The 10000-nt window shown below is 50.7% G+C and overlaps 1 protein-coding gene across 1 annotated transcript in view; it reads right to left on the bottom strand.

Moving 5' to 3' along the window:
- The window catches only part of ghra (growth hormone receptor a), a 33707-nt gene that overhangs the window by 5214 nt on the left and 18493 nt on the right, over window positions 1–10000 (bottom strand). The window lies entirely within an intron of this gene.

Raw genomic sequence — 10000 nt, 5'->3', positions numbered from 1 at the left:
TGGTGTGTGTCTGTGTGTGTGGAGTGTCTGTGTGTGTGTCTGTTGTGTATGAGAATGTCTGTGTGTGTGTGTGTGTTGTGTATGGAATGTCTGTGGTGTGGTGTGTGTGTGTGTGTGTCTGTTGTGTATGAGAATGTCTGTGGTGTGTGTGTGTGTGTGTGTGTGTGTGTGTGTGTGTGTGTGTATGGGAATGTCTGTGGTGTGTGTGTGTCTGTGGTGCATGTGTGTCTTTGGTGTGTGGGCATGTCTGTGGTGTGTGTCTGTGGTGCGTGGGAGTGTCTGTGGTGTGTGTGTGTGGTGTGTGGGCGTGTCTGTGTTGTGTGTCAATGGTGTGTGTGTCTGTGGTGTGTGTTTGTGTCTGTGCTGTGCGGGAGTGTCTGTGGTGTGTGTCTGTGGTGTGCGGGAGTGTCTGTGTGTGTGGGAGTGTCTGTGGTGTGTGGTTTCTGTCTGTGGTGTGTGTGGTTTGTGTCTGTGGTGTGTGGGAGTGTCTGTGGTGTGGTTTGTGTCTGTGGTGTGTGGTTTGTGTCTGTGGTGTGTGGGAGTGTCTGTGGTGTGTGGTTTGTGTCTATAGTGTGTGGGAGTGTGTGTGTGTGGGAGTGTCTGTGGTGTGTGGTTTGTGTCTGTGTGTGTGGGAGTGTCTGTGGTGTGGGAGTGTCTGTGTGGTTTGTGTCTGTGGTGTGTGGGAGTGTCTGTGGTGTGTGGTTTGTGTCTGTGGTGTGTGGGAGTGTGTGTGGTGTGGTTTGTGTCTGTGGGGTGTGGTTTGTGTCTGTGGTGTGTGGTTTGTGTCTGTGGGGTGTGGTTTGTGTCTGTGGTGTGTGGGAGTATCTGTGGTGTGTGGTTTGTGTCTGTGGTGTGTGGGAGTGTCTGTAGTGTGTGGTTTGTGTCTGTGGTGTGTGGTTTGTGTCTGTGTGTGGGAGTGTCTGTGGTGTGTGGTTTGTGTCTGTGGTGTGTAGGAGTGTCTGTGGTGTGTGGGAGTGTCTGTGGTGTGTGGTTTGTGTCTGTGGTGTGTGGTTTGTGTCTGTGGTGTGGTTTGTGTCTGTGTTGTGTGGGAGTGTCTGTGGTGTGGTTTGTGTCTGTGGTGTGTGGTTTGTGTGTGTGTGTGGGAGTGTCTGTGTGTGTGGTTTGTGTCTGTGGTGTGTGGGAGTGTCTGTGGTGTGTGGTTTGTGTCTGTGGTGTGTGGTTTGTGTCTGTGGTGTGTGGAGTGTCTGTGGTGTGGTTTGTGTCTGTGTGTGTGTGTGTGTGGTGTGTGGGAGTGTCTGTGTGTGTGGTTTGTGTCTGTGGTGTGTGGAGTGTCTGTGGTGTGGGAGTGTCTGTGGTGTGTGGTTTGTGTCTGTGGTGTGTGGGAGTGTCTGTGGTGTGGAGTGTCTGTGGTGTGTGTGTGTGTGTGTCTGTGGTGTGTGTGTGGTGTGTGGTTTGTGTCTGTGGTGTGTGGTTTGTGTCTGTGGTGTGTGGTTTGTGTCTGTGGTGTGTGTGTGTGTGTGGTGTGTGGGAGTATCTGTGGTGTGTGGTTTGTGTCTGTGGTGTGTGGGAGTGTCTGTAGTGTGTGGTTTGTGTCTGTGGTGTGTGGTTTGTGTCTGTGTGTGGGAGTGTCTGTGGTGTGTGGTTTGTGTCTGTGGTGTGTAGGAGTGTCTGTGGTGTGTGGGAGTGTCTGTGGTGTGTGGTTTGTGTCTGTGGTGTGTGGTTTGTGTCTGTGGTGTGGTTTGTGTCTGTGTTGTGGGAGTGTCTGTGGTGTGGTTTGTGTCTGTGGTGTGTGGTTTGTGTATGTGGTGTGGGAGTGTCTGTGTGTGGTTTGTGTCTGTGGTGTGTGGAGTGTCTGGGGTGTGTGGTTTGTGTCTGGGGTGTGTGGTTTGTGTCTGTGGTGTGTGGTTTGTGTCTGGGGTGTGTGGTTTGTGTCTGGGGTGTGGTTTGTGTATGTGGTGTGGGAGTGTCTGGGGTGTGTGGTTTGTGTCTGGGGTGTGTGGTTTGTGTCTGTGGTGTGTGGTTTGTGTCTGGGGTGTGTGGTTTGTGTCTGTGGTGTGTGGTTTGTGTCTGGGGTGTGGTTTGTGTATGTGGTGTGTGGGAGTGTCTGGGGTGTGTGGTTTGTGTCTGGGGTGTGTGGTTTGTGTCTGTGGTGTGTGGGAGTGTCTGGGGTGTGTGGTTTGTGTCTGGGGTGTGTGGTTTGTGTCTGTGGTGTGTGGTTTGTGTCTGTGGTGTGTGGGAGTGTCTGGGGTGTGTGGTTTGTGTCTGGTGTGTGGTTTGTGTATGTGGTGTGTGGGAGTGTCTGGTGTGTGGTTTGTGTCTGTGGTGTGTGGTGTCTGTGGTGTGTGTGTGTGGGAGTGTCTGTGGTGTGTGTGTCTGTGGTGTGTGGAGTGTCTGGGGTGTGTGGTTTGTGTCTGGGGTGTGTGGTTTGTGTCTGTGGTGTGTGGTTTGTGTCACAATCTTAAAATCAATCTCAAGATCAAAATGTTTTACTTATAATCCCAATCCCTAATCTCATCCTAAACCTGAGACTAACCTTATAAACTGCCTCTAATCTAATTCTGATCGCAGAAACCTCATGTCACCACCGAGCTCCAGATGTGATCTGTATTATTATTATTATTGTTGTTGTTGTTGATAGAGTGCGTATTTTTGTGTAGCTATGTATGATGTTGATCTGAATTATGGGAGTGTGTTGTGTTTAATTAATTAATGAAAAGTGTTGATGTAAATGGTGATGCTGATCATGCTCTCACTGAGGAGAAAGAGGAGCCATGGTGGATCATTAGGGCAGTGAAGTGAAGCGTCTCTCAGTGTTCTACACCAGGACCTGGTGCTTCTCCTGCAGTTCTCCTCCGTCTGCTGCTGTTGATTTAGTGTGGCTGTAAATCAGGCTGTAGACGAGCGATTGATTTCCTCCTGCACTGAACTCGTGCTCCTTCAGCAGGATTAATCGCAACCCCGCAGAGCCCCGAGCTCACACTAATACCGTCACCAAGCAGGAGATTATTCTAAACACAACCTAACAGACTGACCCACACACATACACACAAACAAAACCCACTCTCAATCCTGCACACATTCACTGAAGCGTAAATACTAAACGCCAAACCTTCAGTAAATACTGTGAGAGGGTTCCTCCACGTGCAGTGCAGAACTTACACCATGTTCATCTCCACATTCTCACACAGTCCTGCTCTACAACTTGTTTCAATTCTAGTGAAATTACAATCATCACATTTCAGTGGACAAATATAATTTACCCGTCTGTGTGTATCTACACCGCTTTCTGTTCAGCAGCTGCAGCTGATGAGAGATGATGGAGGGATGATGAGAGATGATGGAGGGATGATGAGAGATGATGGAGGGATGATGAGAGATGATGGAGGATGATGAGAGATGATGGAGGGATGATGAGAGATGATGGAGGGATGATGAGAGATGATGGAGGGATGATGAGAGATGATGGAGGATGATGAGAGATGATGGAGGGATGATGAGAGATGATGGAGGGATGATGAGAGATGATGGAGGGATGATGAGAGATGATGGAGGGATGATGAGAGATGATGGAGGGATGATGAGAGATGATGGAGGATGATGAGAGATGATGGAGGGATGATGAGAGATGATGGAGGGATGATGAGAGATGATGGAGGGATGATGAGAGATGATGGAGGGATGATGAGAGATGATGGAGGGATGATGAGAGATGATGGAGGGATGATGAGAGATGATGGAGGGATGATGAGAGATGATGGAGGGATGATGAGAGATGATGGAGGGATGATGAGAGATGATGGAGGGATGATGAGAGATGATGGAGGGATGATGAGAGATGATGGAGGGATGATGAGAGATGATGGAGGGATGATGAGAGATGATGGAGGGATGATGAGAGATGATGGAGGATGATGAGAGATGATGGAGGGATGATGAGAGATGATGGAGGGATGATGAGAGATGATGGAGGGATGATGAGAGATGATGGAGGGATGATGAGAGATGATGGAGGGATGATGAGAGATGATGGAGGGATGATGAGAGATGATGGAGGGATGATGAGAGATGATGGAGGGATGATGAGAGATGATGGAGGGATGATGAGAGATGATGGAGGGATGATGAGAGATGATGGAGGGATGATGAGAGATGATGGAGGATGATGAGAGATGATGGAGGGATGATGAGAGATGATGGAGGGATGATGAGAGATGATGGAGGGATGATGAGAGATGATGGAGGATGATGAGAGATGATGGAGGGATGATGAGAGATGATGGAGGGATGATGAGAGATGATGGAGGGATGATGAGAGATGATGGAGGGATGATGAGAGATGATGGAGGGATGATGAGAGATGATGGAGGGATGATGAGAGATGATGGAGGGATGATGAGAGATGATGGAGGGATGATGAGAGATGATGGAGGGATGATGAGAGATGATGGAGGGATGATGAGAGATGATGGAGGATGATGAGAGATGATGGAGGGATGATGAGAGATGATGGAGGGATGATGAGAGATGATGGAGGGATGATGAGAGATGATGGAGGATGATGAGAGATGATGGAGGATGATGAGAGATGATGGAGGGATGATGAGAGATGATGGAGGGATGATGAGAGATGATGGAGGATGATGAGAGATGATGGAGGGATGATGAGAGATGATGGAGGGATGATGAGAGATGATGGAGGGATGATGAGAGATGATGGAGGGATGATGAGAGATGATGGAGGGATGATGAGAGATGATGGAGGGATGATGAGAGATGATGGAGGGATGATGAGAGATGATGGAGGATGATGAGAGATGATGGAGGGATGATGAGAGATGATGGAGGATGATGAGAGATGATGGAGGATGATGAGAGATGATGGAGGATGATGAGAGATGATGGAGGGATGATGAGAGATGATGGAGGATGATGAGAGATGATGGAGGATGATGAGAGATGATGGAGGATGATGAGAGATGATGGAGGATGATGAGAGATGATGGAGGATGATGAGAGATGATGGAGGGATGATGAGAGATGATGGAGGATGATGAGAGATGATGGAGGATGATGAGAGATGATGGAGGATGATGAGAGATGATGGAGGGATGATGAGAGATGATGGAGGGATGATGAGAGATGATGGAGGGATGATGAGAGATGATGGAGGGATGATGAGAGATGATGGAGGGATGATGAGAGATGATGGAGGATGATGAGAGATGATGGAGGGATGATGAGAGATGATGGAGGGATGATGAGAGATGATGGAGGGATGATGAGAGATGATGGAGGGATGATGAGAGATGATGGAGGATGATGAGAGATGATGGAGGATGATGAGAGATGATGGAGGGATGATGAGAGATGATGGAGGATGATGAGAGATGATGGAGGATGATGAGAGATGATGGAGGATGATGAGAGATGATGGAGGGATGATGAGAGATGATGGAGGGATGATGAGAGATGATGGAGGGATGATGAGAGATGATGGAGGGATGATGAGAGATGATGGAGGATGATGAGAGATGATGGAGGATGATGAGAGATGATGGAGGATGATGAGAGATGATGGAGGATGATGAGAGATGATGGAGGATGATGAGAGATGATGGAGGGATGATGAGAGATGATGGAGGATGATGAGAGATGATGGAGGATGATGAGAGATGATGGAGGATGATGAGAGATGATGGAGGGATGATGAGAGATGATGGAGGGATGATGAGAGATGATGGAGGGATGATGAGAGATGATGGAGGGATGATGAGAGATGATGGAGGGATGATGAGAGATGATGGAGGATGATGAGAGATGATGGAGGATGATGAGAGATGATGGAGGATGATGAGAGATGATGGAGGGATGATGAGAGATGATGGAGGATGATGAGAGATGATGGAGGGATGATGAGAGATGATGGAGGATGATGAGAGATGATGGAGGATGATGAGAGATGATGGAGGATGATGAGAGATGATGGAGGATGATGAGAGATGATGGAGGGATGATGAGAGATGATGGAGGGATGATGAGAGATGATGGAGGGATGATGAGAGATGATGGAGGATGATGAGAGATGATGGAGGGATGATGAGAGATGATGGAGGGATGATGAGAGATGATGGAGGATGATGAGAGATGATGGAGGGATGATGAGAGATGATGGAGGATGATGAGAGATGATGGAGGATGATGAGAGATGATGGAGGGATGATGAGAGATGATGGAGGGATGATGAGAGATGATGGAGGATGATGAGAGATGATGGAGGGATGATGAGAGATGATGGAGGGATGATGAGAGATGATGGAGGATGATGAGAGATGATGGAGGATGATGAGAGATGATGGAGGGATGATGAGAGATGATGGAGGGATGATGAGAGATGATGGAGGATGATGAGAGATGATGGAGGGATGATGAGAGATGATGGAGGATGATGAGAGATGATGGAGGATGATGAGAGATGATGGAGGGATGATGAGAGATGATGGAGGATGATGAGAGATGATGGAGGATGATGAGAGATGATGGAGGATGATGAGAGATGATGGAGGGATGATGAGAGATGATGGAGGGATGATGAGAGATGATGGAGGATGATGAGAGATGATGGAGGATGATGAGAGATGATGGAGGATGATGAGAGATGATGGAGGATGATGAGAGATGATGGAGGATGATGAGAGATGATGGAGGATGATGAGAGATGATGGAGGATGATGAGAGATGATGGAGGATGATGAGAGATGATGGAGGGATGATGAGAGATGATGGAGGATGATGAGAGATGATGGAGGATGATGAGAGATGATGGAGGATGATGAGAGATGATGGAGGGATGATGAGAGATGATGGAGGGATGATGAGAGATGATGGAGGATGATGAGAGATGATGGAGGATGATGAGAGATGATGGAGGATGATGAGAGATGATGGAGGGATGATGAGAGATGATGGAGGGATGATGAGAGATGATGGAGGGATGATGAGAGATGATGGAGGATGATGAGAGATGATGGAGGATGATGAGAGATGATGGAGGATGATGAGAGATGATGGAGGATGATGAGAGATGATGGAGGATGATGAGAGATGATGGAGGGATGATGAGAGATGATGGAGGATGATGAGAGATGATGGAGGGATGATGAGAGATGATGGAGGGATGATGAGAGATGATGGAGGATGATGAGAGATGATGGAGGATGATGAGAGATGATGGAGGATGATGAGAGATGATGGAGGGATGATGAGAGATGATGGAGGGATGATGAGAGATGATGGAGGGATGATGAGAGATGATGGAGGATGATGAGAGATGATGGAGGGATGATGAGAGATGATGGAGGATGATGAGAGATGATGGAGGGATGATGAGAGATGATGGAGGGATGATGAGAGATGATGGAGGGATGATGAGAGATGATGGAGGGATGATGAGAGATGATGGAGGATGATGAGAGATGATGGAGAGTCCACACAGCCCCACACTACTCCACACAGCCCCACACTGCTCCACACAGCCCCACACTGCTCCACACAGCCCCACTCCACACAGCCCCACACTACTCCACACAGCCCCACTACTCCACACATCCCCACAATACTCCACACAGCTCCACTCTACTCCACACAGCCCCACACTGCTCCACACAGCCCCACACTGCTCCACAGCCCCACACCACTCCACACAGCCCCACTACTCCACACAGCCCCTCTACTCCACACATCCCCACAATACTCACACAGCCCCACTCTACTCCACACAGCCCCACACTACTCCACACAGCCCCACTCTACTCCACAGCCCCACACTACTCCACACAGCCCCTCTACTCCACACAGCCCCACACTACTCCACACAGCCCCACACTACTCCACACAGCCCCACTCTACTACACAGCCCCCACAATACTCCACACATCCCCACAATACTCCACAGCCCCACTACTCCACACTACTCCACAGCCCCACACTACTCCACTCTACTCCACAGCCCCACTCTACTCCACACAGCCCCACACTGCTCCACACAGCCCCACTCCACACAGCCTCTACTCCACAGCCCCACACTACTCCACACAGCCCCACACTACTCCACAGCCCCACACTGCTCCACACAGCCCCACACTACTCCACACAGCCACACTCTACTCCACACAGCCCCACTCTACCCACACAGCCCCACTCTACTCCACACAGCCCCACACTACTCCACACAGCCCCACTCTACTCCACACATCCCCACAATACTCCACACAGCCCCACTCTACTCCACACAGCCACACTACTCCACACAGCCCCACTCTACTCCACAGCCCCACTCTACTCCACACAGCCCCACTCTACTCCATTCAGCCCCACTCTACTCCACACAGCCCCTCTACTCCACAGCACCACACTACTCCACACAGCCCCACACTACTCCACGCTGCCCCACACTACTCTGCACAGTCCCATTTTACTCCACACAGCCTCTACTCCACACAGCACCACACTACTCCACAGCCCCACTCTCTACTCCACACAGCCCCACTCCACTCCACACTACTCCACACTACTCCACACAGCCCCACTCTACTCCACACAGCCCCACTCTACTCCACACAGCCCCACACTACTCCACACAGCCCCACTCTACTCCACACAGCCCCACTCTACTCACACAGCCCCACTCTACTCCACAGCCCTACACTACTCCACACAGCCCCACTCTTCTCCACACTACTCCACACAGCCCCACTCTACTCCACACAGCCCCACACTACTCCACACAGCCCCACTCTACTCCACACAGCCCCACTACTCCACACAGCCCCACACTACTTCACACAGCCCTACACTACTCCAAACTGCCCCACACTACTCCACACTGCCCCACACTACTCCACACTACTCCACACTGCCCCACACTCACCCTGCCCCACGCTGCCCCACAATACTCCACACAGCACCATACTACTCCACACAGCCCCACTCTACTCTACACAGCCCCACTCTACTTCACACAGCCCCACTTTACTCCACACAGCCCCACACTACTCCACACAGCCCCACTCTACTCCACACAGCCCCACTCTACTCCACACAGCCCCAAACTACTCCACACAGCCCATGTTTATCTTTACATTCCCCCCACTATACCACACAGCCCCACTCTACTCCACACAGCCCCACACTCCACACAGCCCCACACTACTCCACACAGCCCCACATTATTCCACACAGCCCCACTCTGCTCCACACAGCGCCACACTACTCCACACAGCCCCACTCTACTCCACAGCCCCACACTACTCCGCACAGCCCCACACTATTCCACAGCCCCACTCTACTCCACACAGCACCACACTACTCCACAGCCCCACTCTACTCACAGCCCCACACTACTCTGCACAGTCCCATTTTACTCCACACAGCCCCACTCTACTCCACACAGCACCACACTACTCCACACAGCCCCACTCTACTCCACAGCCCCCACAACTCCCAAAGCCCCACACTACTCCACACAGCCCCACACTACTCCACAGCCCCACTCTACTCCACACAGCCCCACTACTCCACACAGCCCCACACTACTCCACACAGCCCCACTCTACTACACAGCCCCACTCTACTCCACACAGCCCTACACTACTCCACACAGCCCCACTCTTCTCCACACTACTCCACAGCCCCACTCTACTCCACACAGCCCCACACTACTCCACACAGCCCCACTCTACTCCACACAGCCCCACACTACTCCACACACTACTCCACTCTACTCCACACTCCCCCCTGCCCTACGCTGCCCCACACTACTCCACACAGCACCATACTCACAGCCCCACTCCACTCCACACTACTCCACACAGCCCCACTCTACTCCACACAGCCCCACTCTACTCCACACAGCCCCACTCTACTCCACACACCCCCACACTACTCCACGCTGCCCCACACTACTCCACACAGCCCCACACTACTTATGCAATGCCGCATACTTCCACACATCCAGAGAAAGAGATGGACTCTGATGAGTGAA

This window comes from Silurus meridionalis, chromosome 17, assembly GCF_014805685.1.
Source record: "Silurus meridionalis isolate SWU-2019-XX chromosome 17, ASM1480568v1, whole genome shotgun sequence".
Classification (NCBI taxonomy): Eukaryota; Metazoa; Chordata; class Actinopteri; order Siluriformes; family Siluridae; genus Silurus; species Silurus meridionalis.
Note: the sequence above shows the minus strand (reverse complement) of the source record. Positions and strands in the feature narration are given on the sequence as shown.